Raw genomic sequence first — 17,432 nt, forward strand, 5'->3', positions numbered from 1 at the left:
AGTGGTGACTAAGGGAAAAAGAAGTACAAAATTAGGATAGATGGTGGTAAGGGCCAGGCTTTACAGGCTAGTGAAGATTTTGGTCTTTATCTAGAGAACAGTGTGGAGCTATTAAGTATGTTAAGTGGGAGAGGATTACATGTGGAAAGATCATGCAGTCTGAAGAGTATAGAGCAGATTATAAGGGTTATAAGAGGGCATGGTGGATACAGAGGCTAACCAGCTAAAAGGCTATTGCTAGAGGTCATGTCATAGATAATGACCGCTTGTAATAAGAAGGCGGTAATGGTGGTAGTGGTGGAGAGGGAGTAAAAAGATAGATTAGCTGCCTTTTAAAATTCTATACCCATTCACCTCATCTATTGTAAGCAAAAAAAGGGACCTATCTCAAGGTATTAAGTAACTTACAAATTTCTAAAGGGGTCAAATCACCAAGATGGAATGGTGCATTTCCAGAAACACTGCAACCAAGGGAAATGCCCAAGCACACAAGACTATGGTTCCAGTGGAAACCTTGTGGCCCTCAAGATGCTAAGGACCAGACAGTACAAATACTGCTATAGCTGCCCCAGAAAAACCAGTCATCTCCTGTACACACTTTCTAGATGGTCTATACTTCTCATCCACGGCTGCCACCTCCCACTGCTCACCTTACAGAATTCGCATAAATCCATCTGTCTCACAGAAGCTAAGCATCATGAGAAATCTCAGCTACAAAGAAAGATAAATGTTATCTTTAGCTTGTCATCTTTCAAAGTAGAGAGAAGGCATATTTGATGGGAACAGAGTACATATTGAGTGAATCAGACTAAAGTACTTTCCTCAAGGAAGCAAAATAAATTGGAATTCTTGATGCATTGGATATAAAGTACAAAGCTGAGAAAGGTATAAAAAATGACTCCTAGGTTTTTTGCTTCTTAAGTTGAGAGATGATAAATGCTATTCACTGAACTTGGCTCAAGACGAATGGACATGAGAGTCGTATCGAGTACACTGAAACTGAAGTAACTTCAAGACAGCCACGAGAAGATGTCAAATAGACAGTTGGATATGCGAGAGAAGGTCTAGCTGGATATATAAATTTATGAGTCATCTGGTGATAATTGAAATCATGTTGACTTAATTTTCTATTGCTGCATCACAAATTACCACAATTTAGGAGCTTAGAACAACACCCATCTATTATGTCAGTTTCCATGAGTCAGGAGCTCAGGCAGGGATACACTGGGTCCTCTGCTCAGGGTTTCCCAAGGTTGCAATCAAAGTGTCAGCCAGGACAGCTATCTAATCTGAGGTTCAGAGTCCTCTTCCAAACTAACTGGTTGTTGGCAGAATTTACTTCTTTGTGATCGTAAGGCCTGAGGCCCTCAGCTCTGAGAGGCCCCTGACTATTTCCTGTCATGTGACCCTCTCCAGAACATGGCAGTTTGCTTCTGCACCATCAGTGAGAGAGCTTACGTCTCTCTCACTTCAAAGCTCTCTCAATTCGAACCTCTAGACAATTTGAATTTTCAAGGGCTCGTTCGATTTGGTCAAGCCTGACCAAGCTAATATCCCTTTCAACTAACCAAAATGCAAATTATTAGGGACCTAAATTATATTTGCATCATTCTTTCACCTTCACCATTTAACATAACTTAATCATTGGAGTGAAATCCTTCATCACGTTCACCAGTCCCACCTACACTAAGAGGTGAGGGCTATACAGTATGTGTAATACCAGGGAGTGGGCATCTTGGGGGCCATCTCAGACTTCTGCTTAATAGAAAATTAACGTCCATGGGTAAGATATCCTAGGGAGAAATTATAGAGTGAGAACAGTATAGCACCTAGGAAAATGACTATTATGATTTTCAATATTTAATGATGGGACAGAAGTAGCTGAGATTGAGATAGAGAATAGAAGTCTATCATTTTTATTGTTATAACTTAGTATCTAATATGGGCTTCCCAGGCGGCAAGAGTAGTAAAGAACCCTCCTGCCAATGCAGGAGATGTAAGAGACACGGGTTCAATCCCCGGGTTGGAAAGATCCCCTAGAGGAAGGCAAGGCAACCCATTCCAGTATTCTTACCTGGAGAATCCAATGGACAGAGGAGCCTGGAGGGCTACAGTTCATAGGGTCACACAGGTGACCTGTTGCTATGCAGGTCAAGAAACAATACTTAAAATCGAACATGGAACAACAAACTGGTTCAAAATTGGGAAAGGTGTACACCTAGGCTGTATATTGTCACTCTGCTTATTTAACTTATATGCAGAGTACATCATGCAAAATGCTGGGCTGGATGACTCACAAGCTGGAATCAAGACTGCCGGGAGAAAAACCAATAACCTTAGATATGCAGATGACACCACCATTATGGCAGAAAGCAAAGAGAACTAAAGAGCCTCTTGATGAAGGTGAAAGAGGAGAGTGAAAGAACTGGCTTAAAACTCAACATTCAAAAAACAAAGATCATGGCATCCAGTCCCATCACTTCATGGACAACAGATGGGGAAACAATGGAAACAGTGAGAGACTTTATTTTCTTGGGCTCCAAAATCACTGCAAATGGTGACTGCAGCCATGAAATTAAAAGATGCTTGCTCCTTGGAAGAAAAGTTATGACAAACCTAGACAGTGTATTAAAAAGCAGAGATGTTACTTTGCCAACAAAGATCCATCTAGTCAAAGCTATGGTTTTTCCAGTAGTCATGTATGGATGTGAGAATTGGACAATAAGGAAGTCTAATCACCAAAGAATTGATGCTTTCAAACTGTGGTGTTGGAGAAGACTCTTGAGAGTCCCTTGGACTGCAAGGAGTCAAACGAAATCAATCCTAAATATTCATTGGAGGGACTGACGCCAAGGCTGAAGCTCCAATACTTTGGCCACCTAATGCTAAGAGCTGTAAAAGACCCTGATGCTGGGAAAGATTGAAGGCTGGAGAAGAAGGGGACAATAGAAGACGAGATGGTTGGATGACATCATCAACCCAATGGACATGAGATTGAGCAAGTTCTGGAAGATGGTAAAGAACAGGGAAGCCTGGTATATTTACAGTCCGTGGGGTTGCAAGGAGTCAGACACAACTGAACAACTGAACAACAACAACCATATCATACACAAGTCTTTGAAATAATTAACCTATTTCAGATTTTGCAACTTAATAAAGAAGTTTTATATGATTGAGGTTACCAATATTCTAGACTCATAAATAAAATAAAAAATGATGTAGTAAAACCTTATTTTACCAATGAGGATATGGATAATAATGATTTTGCCCAAGTCATTTAGTCAGTGAATGACTGAATCACAGGTCTTCTGACTCTAAAATCAGTAAATATTAGTTTTTATTTTCTTTAACTATTAAGTCTGTTCCATGAGATTAAGATTGGTCATAATGCTTTATGCAGAAATTATATTCAATAAAATTTAAGTTATTTCAGAGATACAATTCCTTATTTTATCTATACCTTAGGATTCAGCATGGAAGCCCGAGTATTCTCTGTTTTATAGACATGTTCCTTATAAAATTTCCTCTCTCATCTTACCAATTATACTTTCAAATGGCATGGAAAGGGTCATACAAATATACTATTTTATGGAGTTTTTAACATACTCTAAACTGATGATTTGAAAAGACTGAAGATCTTTTTTCCTTACTGTTTCAGGACATTTTTCTCAATAATTTCCCCTCTATAACTCATCCAAGGAGCTATAAACTTTAGTTTATGTATATTATTCTATCCTATGGCGAGAATGTTGTCTCTTGTTCTGCTGAAAACACTTTTACTATGTTGTAAATTTGTTTCTATTGCAAACATATTGTATCTATTTCTGGTCCAAACACTTGAATTGTTTATAAATTATCTATATTAGTCTCTCCCAGTCCTTTATACATATATACATATATGAGCACTCAGTAGCTATTTGTTGCTCATCCGTGGAGGACTTATTAGCTTGGAAACAGACAATAGTAGATTTGAGTCCAGCCTCTATTACATAACTGTGTGATTTTGAGAAAGTTGATACTCTGTGTCTGTTTTATCTGCTAAATACATGTAAGAATGTCTAACTTGTAATGTTTTATGATACTTAATGACAGATGTAACATACCCCATGGAGTACATCACAGGCTCTCAGCATGCTGAGAACACACATTCCTTCCATTGTATTTTTGGTTCTTTCATGGGCAGCTATATCCTTTTGTCATAGACTTGTAGACTTTTTTTTGTAAATAATGGAGCCATTCTGTCTTTGTTTGCGTTATGTATTCTTTATAAATTACTCCATTTTTTTTCACTAAATAAGAACCAGCTCTCTTACTGACTCTGAATTTATCAGCCTTTATTAAAATTCTACACATCTGAGAAACATGATACCTTCCTATCAGTAACTATTGTTCCCTTTTTGAGTCCTCACTTGAGAGTGGGATTTGGCATAGGAAAATATACTCCCTAGAAAAGCCTATGAGGGACTTCCTGGTGATCCAGTGGCTAAGACTCCATGCTTCCAATCAGGGAGGTGGCGGGGGGGCAGAGGGAGCAGGTTCGATCCCTGGTCAGGGAACTAGATCCTACATGGCACAACTAAGATCGAAGATCCCACATGCCGTAACTGACACCCAGTGCAGCAAAATAACATTTTTTTTTAAAGAAAAGGCTATGGGAAGCTCCAAAAAGGGAGGGAAAGCAGCATGTCTGGAGAGCCCTCCAGGTGACTCAAACATCTACGCCCAAGGATGTGCTGCTGCTTCTCCTTGCCCTCTCCCTCACTGAGGTTACTGGATACTATCAGTAAATGTTCTGATGTATGCATTATTGAGACTGAAATAAACTCCAGAGGACTTTTTCTTCTTTGTGGCAAATGATCAACTCACCAACCATCCCTTGTTTCCATTAAAATTAGTCTAAGCTGCTTTTCTTTTTCTGTATTCAAGCTTACAATGGCCTGACCTCATTTACTTTTTGAACCAGGCAGATTTATTTTTCTATTTCTTTAGTCAATGTCCTTAGTTTAAAGTTCATTTTGTGCACTTTGTATTCAAAATATTCATCTTCATTCAAACTTGCTGTGACAATAACTGTGATTATTACCTTTTATTTTTCTGCCTTTTGGTATCACTTACTAATGTAATGCACTTGCTGGCAAACACAGACTGGTTTCAGTTGTTCTTCATTCATTCTGATTCTTATTTGAATTTACACATACTGACAGCAAGATGGCCACGAGGAATAGCAGCCTCATGGAGATACCGCTTCAGTGTACTGTTCTAAAGAAATGTGTGTTAGATATTTAATAGGCTTCTTTCATTTATAATAGTTCAAATACCAACTCAAACTGACTTTACAAATAGGAAATTAACGGCTTGTGAGATCTGAGAAGCTCAGAGATTTGTAAGAAGAGCCAAAGGGAATCAAGACAACTCTGAGAGCTCCATGACTTAGAACTATTAACTCAACGCCCCTTGCTCTGTCTCTGCCTGTCCATCTCTCATCTGTTTGTCTCTGAATGGCTTTCTTCTCTCCAACAGAATCAGTATCTTCTTGCTTTCTGATTCACCTCCTAGCAGCTGCGTGGCCGAGATACAATGCACTACACATGGAGTACCAAACAAAACAATTCCCAAGAGGCCTCTACTTGGCTCAGGTGGGTCACTTACTTCTTTGGACAAAATCATTTCAGACTGTAGAGTACAGTGATGTAATTGGTCATGTTCATGCTTGTGGATATGAGGCAGAGCACCACAAAAGGAAGCCCTACCAAAGTCACTTGACTGCAGGTAGAGAGAATAAGTTCTCAAAGGAAGGGAGGACTACATGGGACAAACATTATAATCACCACAGATAATAAACATCATAGATGTGAGAGTTAGCATTACATTACATGGCATGAGACCTTCAACTTCTCCTGCCAAGAACTAAAGACAAGCATACTTGGCTAAAAGATACTGTTCTAATATACATTTTATTTCTTTAGTGAAATAATTTCTACTTTATTACATTCAGTAAAAGAGTATAGGTAGTTTACAAATCAAAACTGAGTTTAATTCAGAGCTATGCTAAATTAAGGACTTTCCCTTAAAGACACATGTGCATGTGTGCTAAGGCACTTGAGTCATCTCTGACTCCTTGCGACCCTGTGGTCTGTAGCCTGCCAGGCTCCTCTGTCCATGGAATTCCCCAAGAAAGAATTCTGGAGTGGACTGCCATTTCCTACTTCAAGGGATCTTCCCAAACCAGGGATGGAATCCAGCTCTTCTGCATTGCAGGCTGATTCTTTACCATCTAGCCACCAGAGAAGCCCCTTAAAGACATACTGCTGCTGCAGCTAAGTCTCTTCAGTCGTGTCCGACTCTGTGCGACTCCAGAGATGGCAGCCCACCAGGCTTCCCCATCCCTGTGATTCTCCAGGCAAGAACACTGGAGTGGGTTGCCATTTCCTTCTCCAATGCATGAAAGTGAAAAGTGAAAGTGAAGTTGCTCAGTCGTGTCCGACTCTTATAGACCCATGGACTGCAGCCTACCAGCCTCTTCCATCCATAGATTTTCCAGGCAAGAGTACTGGAGTGGGGTGCCATTGCCTTCTCCACTTAAAGACATGACTAGTGGTCAAAATACACTTACATTGACAAGGTACCCAGAAGCCTATTCATAAACACCAGTGGGCTTTGGAGGAAGCCTTGATTTGACATAAAGACCAAATCCAAGAGAGATCTAAAGAATCCCAGAAGTATTATGAGTTATGAACTAGCAGCACTCAGCAAAAGAACTCACTGCAGATTAACATTAGCTTCTCCACCAATGTTGTAAGCAAAAATACGACATGTTTTGAGGATTAAATGACTAGGCACAGCCAGGCTTCATGCAATCCTTTTCACATACCAATCCTACAAGATACTGAGAATACCAGGAACAAGATAACTAAACAGCTCTTGTGCTGTGAACTTCTCAAAGTCTGTGGTCCATAAAATGGCCACATCTGTATTCTCTGGGAGCTAGTTAGAAATTAAGCATCTCAGGCCCAAAGGCAAGATTCCCAAAGACATTCAAGTTTGAGAGTAAGGGCCTCCCAGGTGGCGCTAGTGGTAAAGAATCCGCCTGCCAAAGCAGGAGACCAAGGGACGCAGATTCGATCCAAGGGTTGGGACGATCCCCTGGAGAAGGAAATGACAACCCATTCTAATATTCTTACCTGGAAAATTCCACGGACAGAGGAGCTTGGAGGGCTACAGTCCATGGGGCCGCAAAGAATTGGTCAACTGAGCGCAGCAGCAGCAGCAGCAGACCCAGAATAAACCTAGGGGCTGAAGGCACCAACTTAAAGGCAGGGTAGGTTATTATGTCAAGCAAACTAGCCTAGACTTTGCCGGCCTGACAAGGAACAATCAGAAGAGTTACACTGCAGGTTTTAAAAGACAGCATTCTAAACAGAAACAAATCCCCAGAAGATATCAGTGATCACTGTTATTAAGACAGTATTTTATGGGGACACATCTGCTTCTGACATAGCGAACCGCAGTTAATAACAGTACTTTCAGTGGGAAGCTCAACTCCGTGTGCGTGTGTGTATACACATGGTCATACATGTTGGAGTGTGTTATCTGTGTCTGTCTGAGGTTTCTGCCATCTTCCTTTATCCTCTCCATACATACATACATACATGTTGGAGTGTGTTATCTGTGTCTGTCTGAGGTTTCTGCCATCTTCCTTTATCCTCTCCATACATACATACATACATGTTGGAGTGTGTTATCTGTGTCTGTCTGAGGTTTCTGCCATCTTCCTTTATCCTCTCCATACATACATACATACATGTTGGAGTGTGTTATCTGTGTCTGTCTAAGGTTTCTGCCATCTTCCTTTATCCTCTCCCACCCCCATCTCCTAAATGTCTTCCATAACTGCCAACTTCTGGCACAACTTTTCCTCCAACTTCTGCCAGGAAGAAACAGACACAAGGACACCTGGCTAAGTACTATTGCTCTGATTTATCCTTGATTACACCCAAAAAGTGCTTCCTTGGTGGCTCAGACAGTAAAGAATCTGCCTGAAATGCAAGAGATCCAGGTTTGATCCCTGGGTTGGGAAGATCCCCTGGAGAAGGGAATGGCAATCCACTCTAGTATTCTTGCCTGGAGAATTCCATGGACAGAGGAGTCTGTCAGGCTACAGTCCATGGGGTCACAAAGAGTTGGAAAGAACTGAGTGACTAACACATACAGACCCAAAAAAGGAACATAGATATTTTCTAAATCAAAGCACAGTTTAATTGACTACAATTCAAATTACAGTTATGATAAATGACAGTAAAATTCCCTTAATGACTAATGAACAATCATCTTTGAAATATCATGTGCTCTTAATTTTTTAAAATAAATGAAAAATGACTGAGCCTTCCTATTCTATCTCCACTCAATATAAATGCATCTACTGGGATCTGAGTACAATAGCACTAAAATCCTATTGACTTATTGATAATTGCTAATTGCAATTAAAAAAATAATTTATTGGAGTATAGTTGATTTACAATATTGTGCTAGTTTCTGCTATACAACAAAGTGAATCAGTTATACATATACATACATCCACTCATTTTTAGATTCTTTTCCCATATATGTCATTACAGAGTACTAAGAAGAGTTTCTTTCACCATTAGTGTCCTTATTAGTTATCTATTTCATATATTAGTATTAAGTATAATATTAAAATAGGATTTTCAAGAGAATAGCAATACATGAAACTGTTAGTTACTCAGTCATGCCTGACTCTTTGCAACCCCACAGACTATAGCCTGCCAGGCTCCTCTGTCCATGGAATTCTCCAGGCAAGAATGCTGGAGTGGATAGCCATTCGCTTCTCCAGGGGATCTTCCTGACCCAGGGATCAAACTTTAAATGGAATACAGTCTATGAAAATATTTAATAACTATCCTGAAACCAATAAAATATTGTAAGTTAACTATACTTCAATATTTAAAAAGCAGAGGATAAAAGAAAGGGGGCAAGAAGGACAATGATCTGACCCCCAGAAGAAACACAGACAATCCAGAGAATAAAAAAAAAAGCTTAAATAGATCAGGTAAGGAATGAATGCTGAAGACTAGCTTGGCAGATCACTTCTTGGCAGATGAATGTATAAGTACTTAATCCACACTGCTCTAAACATAGAAATGATGGATTAATATAAAAGGGGGGAGAGATACAAATAGATTGAAATGTTCTATGGATTTCTATTGATTGGAAACAGAGTAAAATGCAAATCAGTGAGGAGGACAGAAGTTGTAAACTTGGTGGGTAAGCCTGCTGGGCTAGGAAGGTCACAGGGCCTGGGTGCAGCTTCTCAGCTAGGAACTAAGCCAAGCCATCCACTGGATTTCCGACTGGTGCTGCCACCACCCTTGGGCTTCCTTGGTAGCTCAGACTCCTGCAATGCAGGAGACACAGGTTCTATCCCTGGGTTGGGAAGATCCCTAGGAGGAGGACATGGCAATCCACTCCAATATTCTTGCCTGGAGAACGCCATGGACAGAGGAGCCTGGCGGGATACAGTCCATAGCAAAGAGTCAGACACAACTGAGCAACCAAGCACGCACCAATGCACATTGCCACAGCCCCAATATTACTACAGAGTGCTGACTCTAAATCGTCGTTCTGAGACCTGGCTTTGATCTGGGGCTCTGTGGGCCAGGTAGGAGCAGTTGTAAATACATTCTAGGATAGAAGATGGTAGTGAGTACAGAGAGAGAAAGAGAAGATGCCCAGGTGTATACCTTGATGAAAAGTGTGATAAAAGTTTAACACAGGATTGACATGAGGGGGAAAAGCTGGAAATAGTTAAGAGCATATTCTGTTGATAACCATTTCAGATAGAAGCTGGGGGAAGACTGGACACCATGGAAATTGGCAAGTATTATGTAAGGTAGATGCATCAGAGAATTAGGCAAACATGAGTGATGGAATGGACTTCCCAGTTTGTGCTAGTTGTAAAGAACCCGCCTGCCAATGCAGGAGACATAAGAGATGTGGGTTCAATCCCTGGGTCAGGAAGACCCCTGGAGAAGGAAGTGGCAACCCACTCCAGTAGTCTTGCCCAGAGAATCTCATGGACAGAGGAGGCTGGAAGGCTACAGTCCATAGGGTCTTAAAGAATCATACACGACTGAAGTGATTTAGCATCTATGCACACACACGCAAGTGATGGAAAGCATAGGGAAGAATATCCCTTGTAGCTCAGTTGGGAAAGAATCTGCCTGCAATGCAAGAGTCCTCCTCCAATGCAGGAGACCCAGGTTTGATCCCTGGGTTGGGAAGATCCCCTGGAGAAGGAAATGGTAACCCATTCCAGTTTTCTTGCCTGGGAAATCCCATGGACAGAGGAGCCTGGTAGGCTACAGTCCATGGGGTTGCAAGAGTCAGACACGACTTAATGACTAAACCACTACAAAGCAAAGCAAAAATAAAATAGAGGTGGGTACATCTCTTGAGATTAATTGTGAAGTAAGTAGGGAGTGGTTAAGGGCCAGGAACAGGTGAGAAGCAGTGTGAAGGTTCTATAAGCCCAGCTAAACTACATAGGAAGAAAACTGACACCCTGAGGAAGATGCTTCCAAAACATGGCAATGTCACCTCAGCAGACTCGGGGAACTGGAATTCTTACAAGTGCTGTGTAATCTATACCACTGTGATCCAAATGGATATAACAAGTATGTTCTGTTCGATTTCAGCATTTGAAATACACATCAATTCAAAGACAATGAGAAGAAGGCATATGTTAACAGGGAAAATGAGAGGATTTATCTTTTCCTCATCAAGTGCTGTTTTTTGCATACAATGGTTCTGAGAAGAGCTCTGAAACGAAAATGAGGAGGAATAACATCAACATCAACATCAACATCAACATCAATTAGAAATAACAATTGTCAACAGGAAAGAAGAAACAGAAGTATAGTTAAGTAACATTATTTCTGCTGTAAGTTTTGTAGATATTCCCTATCAAATTAAGAAATCTCCTTCAGTTACCTAATTTGATAGTTTAAAAAATTATGAATAGAGATTAACTTTTTCAAACACTTTTTCTAAAGCTATTGAATCACTGTATTAATTTTCTCCTTTAACATGTTAATTTGAAATACATTGAGTTTCTAATGTTAAGCCAACCTTGCAATCCTGGAGTAAACCCACTTGGTTATGAAAAACAATGTAGAATTTTCAGTATTCATTAAAATATATATATTTTGTTTAATATATATACACACACACACATATATATATATATATTTACCAAACTTCCTCAGATGCCTTTAAAAAAAAAGTCTATGTAGATTGAATGGAAAGATACAATATCCCTAGTTATTAAGATTTTACAATAAACATTAAAAATCCAGTTACCATAGAGATTCTATCAAAAAGCCAATATGTTTAGGCAACTAGATCTGCCCAACTTGCTAACTAATTTCTGACTCAAACAGGTGTTGCCAGAGCTAGAAGCAAAGCTCTAGGACACGCTACTGCACTTCAGTCACTACGCAGTGCATACAGGACATAATGCTGGCAGAAGTCTCAGGTCCAAGGAAGAACCATAATTCACCTCCATCAACACCCAAGGAAATGAAATTTGGCTTCCACGAGACAGGTTTGTGTTCTTGCCAGTCTATCATATTAAGCTATAATTGACCTATGGAATCAAGATCTGTTAGGAGGGAACACATACTTATAAGTACAGACAGAATGATTTAGTAAGTTTTCAACCTTGTCACTGCCTTCGTAGGTAAAATTCAGAGCTACATGGACTGTATCCATCAGGATAGCCTTTTTAATAGGAAAAGCTGAAAGAATATAATACTCTTTCTTAGGCCTTCTAGTATATATATAGTAACTTCTCCTCCTTGGTGGTTGTGAGAGAGAGCCATCATCTAACAGTGGAAAATAAAGATCTGGTCCGGAATTCTTTCGTCAAATTGGCAAGCCATGTGCCTCACAGATGGGGGCTTTGCCACTTCTCTCACACCTTTATGTTGGAGCAGCTGAGCTGATGCATTCTGCACCTGCTGCAGTTTCTGAGGAAGGCCAAAAAACAGTAAATTATAGCTGACTAGCTAAAAGTAAATGAAGACAATAATATCTTCAAAGGAAAGACACTATCCCATTGAAACTTCCTCTTTAACACACGGTTGTTTCTTTAATGCCTATAGTTCGTGAGGAAACAGAATAAAAATTTATAGCTTTCTTGAGTATGGAAACAAAGCTTAGCAATAGTTGATTTGCTTTTACTTGCTTTTTCTCTTTGCCATTGTCTGTGTATATGTTTTCTGTTTTTTTTAATTGACATATGGTTGACTTACAATATTATATTCATTTCAGGCATAAAACCTAATGATTCAATATTTTAATAGATGATACTCCATTTGAAGTTTTTATAAAATAATGGCTATATTCCTTGTGCTGTACAATATACCCTAGTTTCTTATTTATTTTATACATAATAGTTTGTGTCTCTTAATCCCATATCCCTATCTCACCCCCCTCTCTCTCCTCTGTGTGTGTGTGTGTGTGTGTGTGTGTGTGTGTGTGTGCATGCTCAGTCCTTTGACTCTTGGCAACCCCATGGACTATAGCCCACCAGACCTCTGTCCATGGGATTTCCCAGGCAAGAATACTGGGGTGAATTGCCATTTTCTTCTCCAGAGTAATGACTAGTCTGTTTTTTTATATCTATGGATCTGTTTTGTTATATACATTCATTTGTTTTACTTTTTAGATTCCACATGTGTCTTGCCATATGATTTCATTGAACACAATACTCTCTAGGTCCACCCAGGGTGCTGCAAATGGCAGAATCTCATTATTTTTATTAATATTTTTGCTCTAAAAACAATCTAGAAAAATTAGAATGTATCAATAAGCTAAAAACACTTATCCCATCACCCAGAGATAATCATCTTGTATTAGACAACTTTGCAAACTTTTTATCTATGCATAGATTTGTATGCAGTATATATAATATACAGTATATTATACTGTATATATATATATATATATATATACTGTATATTATACTGTATAATATATAGTAATAGTACATATATAATATAGTATATATATATTATATAATTATATATTATATACTTCCCTGGTGGCTCAGACGGTAAAGCGTCTGTCTACAACGTGGGAGACCTGGGTTTGATCCCTGGGTTGGGAAGATCCCCTGGAGAAGGAAATGGCAATCCACTCCAGTACTATTGCCTGGAAAATCCCATGGACAGAGTAGCCAGATAGGCTACAGTCCATGGGGTCGCAAAGAGTCGGACACGACTGAGCAACTTCACTTTGACTTTCATATATAGTATAGTACAGGTCAGGAAGCAACAGTTAGAACTGGACATGGAACAACAGACTGGTTCCAAATAGGAAAAGGAGTACGTCAAGGCTGTATATTGTCACCCTGTTTATTTAACTTATATGCAGAGTACATCATGAGAAATGCTGGACTGGAAGAAACACAAGCTGGAGTCAAGATTGCCGGGAGAAATATCAATAACCTCAGATATGCAGATGACACCACCCTTATGGAAGAAAGTGAAGAGGAACTAAAAAGCCTCTTGATGAAAGTGAAAGAGGAGAGTGAAAATGTTGGCTTAAAGCTCAACATTCAGAAAACGAAGATCATGGCATCCGGTCCCATCACTTCATGGGAAATAGATGGGGAAACAGTGGAAACAGTGTCAGACTTTATTTTTCTGGGCTCCAAAATCACTGCAGATGGTGACTGCAGCCATGAAATGAAAAGACGCTTACTCCTTGGAAGGAAAGTTATGACCAACCTAGATAGCATATTCAAAAGCAGAGACATTACTTTGCCAACAAAGGTCCGTCTAGTCCAGGCTATGGTTTTTCCTGTGGTCATGTATGGATGTGAGAGTTGGACTGTGAAGAAGGCTGAGCGCTGAAGAATTGATGCTCTTGAACTGTGGTGTTGGAGAAGACTCTTGAGAGTCCCTTGGACTGCAAGGAGATCCAACCAGTCCATTCTGAAGGAGATCAGCCCTGGGATTTCTTTGGAAGGAATGATGCTAAAGCTGAAACTCCAGTACTTTGGCCGCCTCATGCGAAGAGTTGACTCATTGGAAAAGACTCTGATGCTGGGAGGGATTGGGAGCAGGAGGAGAAGGGGACGACAGAGGATGAGATGGCTGGATGGCATCACCGACTTGATGGACGTGAGTCTGAGTGAACTCCGGGAGTTGCTGATGGACAGGGAGGCCTGGCGTGCTGCAATTCATGAGGTCGCAAAGAGTCAGACACGACTGAGCAATTGATCTGATTTGATCTGATAGTATTATATATAATATATAGTATTATAATGATGTAACAGTATCAGTCAGTTCAGTTCAGTCGCTCAGTCGTGTCCGACTCTTTGCGACCCCATGAATTGCAGCACGCCAGGCCTCCCTGTCCATCAGCAACTCCCGGAGTTCACTCAGACTCACGTCCATCAAGTCGGTGATGCCATCCAGCCATCTCATCCTCTGTCGTCCCCTTCTCCTCCTGCTCCCAATCCCTCCCAGCATCAGAGTCTTTTCCAATGAGTCAACTCTTCGCATGAGGCGGCCAAAGTACTGGAGTTTCAGCTTTAGCATCATTCCTTCCAAAGAAATCCCAGGGCTGATCTCCTTCAGAATGGACTGGTTGGATCTCCTTGCAGTCCAAGGCACTCTCAAGAGTCTTCTCCAACTCCATAGTTCAAGAGCATCAATTCTTCAGCGCTCAGCCTTCTTCACAGTCCAACTCTCACATCCAAACATGACCACTGGAAAAACCATACTGTTATATAATTTTCATATTTAGTAGTATACCTCTACAATATTTGGAGAAGGCAATGGCACCCCACTCCAGTACTCTTGCCTGGAGAATCCCATGGATGGAGGAGCCTGGTGGGCTACAGTCCATGGGGTCGCTAAGAGTCGGACACGACTGAGCGACTTCACTTTCACTTCTCACTTTCATGCATTGGAGAAGGAAACGGCAACCCACTCCAGTGTTCTTGCCTGGAGAATCTCAGGGACAGGGGAGCCTGGTGGGCTACCGTCTATCGGGTCACACAGAGTTGGACACGACTGAAGCGACTTAGCAGCAGCAGCAGCATCTACAATATTATTGTGATGGCTGCTTGATAGGCCCTCAAGCAGCATGTAATTTAAGTATTCACAGATAGACACTTAAATCATTTCCAATTATTTGCTGGGCTTCTCTAGTGGCTCAGTTGGTAAGGAATCTGCCTGCAATACAGGAGACTCACGTTCAGTCCCCAGGTTGGGAAGGTCCCCTGGAGAAAGAAATGGCATCTCACTCCAGTACTCTTACCTGGAGAATTCCACGGACAGAGGAGCGGGACAGGCTGCAGTCCATGGAATCACAAAGGGTCAGACACTTTCATGAGTAATATTGTAAAGAATGTGTACAAACAGCTTTGCATCATTTATCCTGTGGTGGAATTACTGAGGTAATAGTTCTGTGCATTTCAAGGTTTTTGAGATATACTAGTACAAGCTGGTTTTGAGGTAAACCTTTCATTAATACTATATAAATTGCTTTTCACTGCCCAAGAGATGGGTTGCTCTCAACCAGTGGTAACTAGGGTCGACTGAGGTAATAAAACAGACTCTTGGTAAATCTGGAAATTCTCAGATAAAAGACTACAGCTTTACTGATATTTCTGCTCACCCTTTTGGAATCTTCCTTATGCTCTTAAAATGGTTATGGAAAACCCAAGTAGTCTTCCTAACTTTGAAGACGGTATGAAGGTTAAGTCTCAGCAGAACCAGCTAGAGAATTTGCAAGACTCACTGAAAATGAAAATAGGGAAACCTTTGTTCAAAAATTATTGAGAATATTAAGATGCAACAGCAAAGCAGTAAATAAAGGCCAGGGCCCTTCTGCTGTGCAAATGTACAAATATCAGGTGCCAAAAATGGCCCAAGGAGCGTGCTCCCCCAGAACGTATCTGCCATGATCACTTACTTGGTCATACAGCACCAGTTTTCAGATCAACTCTTTTGTATCTCAGACATTCATGCCTAAAGAGCACACAAAATTCTTTATATAATTGTTCATGTAACCATTTGCTACTTCTCATTAATAACATCCAACTACACTTTCCTTACATTTCACATAGGGGAAAATAGCCTTAATTCTATAAATGAATAATGTCCTTATGATGGTGAATAGTTTAAATTTTCTAGTTCAAGCCCTTAACCTAGTAAAGATGAAGCTTCCATAAAAATAACACTGAAACACAAACCTCATTCACTAATGCTATTTTTCCACACCCATATGTTTGTAAGTATATGTTTTAACTCAACAAACACAGTATACTTTTTTTAAAGTTTAATTTTAAAAGTCTTGGTCTGTGTGTTCACATTGAATTAAAGAAATCAACACAAAACTAAAGAAAATCAGGCAGTGGTCTGAAATTTGGCAGCCAAGAGACATTTTATATTTAATGCCTTCTTTCCCTATTGCTTTTGGCTTGGTTTCCAAGGAAATGTACATTTGCTGGAAGCCAAGATTTTTTGTGGTCTTAGCTACAGGAAAAAAGTAGGAATACATGTAGATAGATGGTCAAAAGAAATGTTGATTTGAAATACGGGTGAGGCACATGCAAGCCTTATAAAATGAATGAAATTCTGAGTGCTCCATCAAGTCCTGAATACCCTTTGAGAGTAAACTAATTTCTGAATATAGGTACATCAACCTAAAAAAGACAAAAATAAGTTTATGTGCTCAGCAGTGTGTTAAAACAGGCTTTAGGTGTAATCTTTGTCTTTGGTTATTTATTTATTAAACAGATCTTTATTGGGTGCCTACTATATATCAGTTACCATAATTATGTACCAGGATTACAGTGGAGTTCATTTCCGTGGCTGCCAGAAAGGTTAAAGAATGTTAACTGATTCAGCATTCAGCAAACATTTATAAGGCATCTTTTCTATGTGGACTTGGAGAATATACAAAGACAAATAAGGGTATAAAATGAAATAGGAGGAGAAAGGAGAGCATTCATAATTACAATTTAATGTTATAGGATAAGGCTCTACTGAAGGAGCTGTTCACGTCCACGGTTACATTCCTTACAATTTAATGCAGATTGTAAAAGAACTTTAAATTAGAGGAGGTTAAAAAAAAGAAAGAAAGAAATTAGTCATGTGAGTAAGAAAATGAGAGGATGAGGAAGCAGACAAATAATTTAAGGAAAAAAGAGAAGTAAAGAGAAAGTACAAGAAAAAAATTCTAGAAGAGTAGAGAAGAAGAAAAGGAATAAGGAGAAAGGGACCAAGATATAAATTATTGGGGTCAAATGCTTCAAGAAGGAGAGAAATAGAGAAAAGTTGAGGTCTGTGAAATATCATTTGAACAAAAACAGGACAGCGGGCTTATTCTATAATTTC

At 39.9% G+C, this 17,432-nt stretch overlaps 1 long non-coding RNA gene across 1 annotated transcript; it reads left to right on the forward strand.

Annotated features, from left to right (window-relative positions):
* The first annotated feature begins 10,715 nt into the window (after window positions 1-10,715).
* LOC112448124 (uncharacterized) lies at window positions 10,716-13,670 on the forward strand. Its single transcript, XR_003036517.2, has 3 exons — window positions 10,716-10,935; window positions 11,457-11,620; window positions 13,453-13,670. It is a non-coding gene; the product is annotated as an uncharacterized lncRNA (long non-coding RNA).
* Window positions 13,671-17,432: the final 3,762 nt, after the last annotated feature.

Source organism: Bos taurus, chromosome 9, assembly GCF_002263795.3.
Source record: "Bos taurus isolate L1 Dominette 01449 registration number 42190680 breed Hereford chromosome 9, ARS-UCD2.0, whole genome shotgun sequence".
Classification (NCBI taxonomy): Eukaryota; Metazoa; Chordata; class Mammalia; order Artiodactyla; family Bovidae; genus Bos; species Bos taurus.